Source organism: Rhagoletis pomonella, unplaced genomic scaffold (assembly GCF_013731165.1).
Source record: "Rhagoletis pomonella isolate Grant_MI unplaced genomic scaffold, Rhpom_1.0 Rhpom_scaffold_00025, whole genome shotgun sequence".
Classification (NCBI taxonomy): domain Eukaryota; kingdom Metazoa; phylum Arthropoda; class Insecta; order Diptera; family Tephritidae; genus Rhagoletis; species Rhagoletis pomonella.
Genome location: NW_023458579.1, coordinates 649,933 through 651,555, shown reverse-complemented (window position 1 = coordinate 651,555; position 1,623 = coordinate 649,933).

The window sequence follows — 1,623 nt, the reverse complement described above, 5'->3', positions numbered from 1 at the left end:
ATTGGCACTTACACATATGTTAGTGTTTGGCTGAGCTTCTCCTCCGACTTGTGGCGTGCGCCTTGATGTTGTCACACAAAGCGGAGGGACCTACAGTTTTACGCCGGCTCCGAACGGCGATTGTATTTTTATGAGAAGCTTTTTTTCGTGGCAGAAATACACTCGGAGGTTTGCCATTGCCTGCCGAGGGACGACCGCTATATCTGTACTAATTATATAAAGAGAAGTTCCTTTTTTGTAACCGGTAATCTCGCAAACGGCTGATCCGATTGTCATGAAATTTTGTATATAAACAGCTTTCAGCAACCACCATTTAGGTGGACCAGGGACCGATCTATTCGAAAAATCGTATTATGGTCCGATTTGTATAAAATTTGGTACGTAGGTAGCTTTTTGCCTAGATTAGTATATAGGAACCTTTTTTCCCCGGTAAGTGGACCAGGGACCGATCTATTCGAAAAAAATCTTATTTATGGTCCGATTTGCTTAAAATTTGGTACGTAGGTAGCTTTTTGCCTAGATTAGCAAATATGATCATTTTTTTCCGGGAAGTGGACCAGGGACCGATATATTCAAAAAATCGTATTTATGGTCAGATTTGCTTAAAAGTTGGTACGTAGGCGATAAGGCGAAGAGTGGCATGCAATTGAGAGAGAGCTAGTAGGCGAACTGATATGAATTAAACAAATATATTTTTATTACTACGCCGAAATGCGTACACTTTATTGATATTCTTAAAACTGTTTATAATATAAGATCTTACACTTGTTTGTTATTGTTGAGATGCGGCGGTGGTTATCGCAGTGGATTATTCCATTGCCAGATGTTTGTTGTTTACATGTTGAGAATGCATTTCTTGATAATGCATGTTTGGTTGTTATTGATGATGCTTAGTGGAAACTTTGTTTACGTGCCTTGTGACGAAGTCATTAACTCGCAAGAGGAAAACGAGGAAGAATCAAGCATTAACGAGAATGAGAGACCGAGCGTTCTCACTACCCCTGCTCCTATTCCTAATGTAGCCAGCAGACCAAAACGTCGCCGGGAGCCTAGCTTCAATGAGTGCATTAAAAAAATAAATGGGTGAAAAAAGCAACGCGATGGCATCGATGGCGGAAGACCTAAAAAAATTCAGAAGGCAAAGAGAACGTGCGCACAAAAAAAGATATAAAATATGAACTCAAAGAGTTGAATCGCAAATTTAATAAATTTAACGAGAAATTAACACACTTTCAGAGAAAAAAAGGCTGAAATGTGATGGTTTGTATTGCGCAAAAAGAATTTCTGATGAGACTACTAATTCTTGAAGTGGAAAATACTATGTGTTGTATTCAACTTGAATACTATAAGCTCTCTTTTTAATACTTGAATACTTAGTGAATTTTTAGAAGAATAAGCTCTCTTTATTTTTATTTTTGTAATAAAGTGAACTGAAGTGAACATTCATTCAGTTTTTATTACAAAATTATAATAAGTTTGCTATATAGTCCATTAAATTGGATGCATTTCCCTCATCCGGTGTATCGTCCGACTCATCGTCGCTTTCTTCAGCGCCGTCTATCTTGACAGCCCCGTCATAGCTTTTTCAGTACTATTTTTATTTTCCAAAACGCATCTCATGGT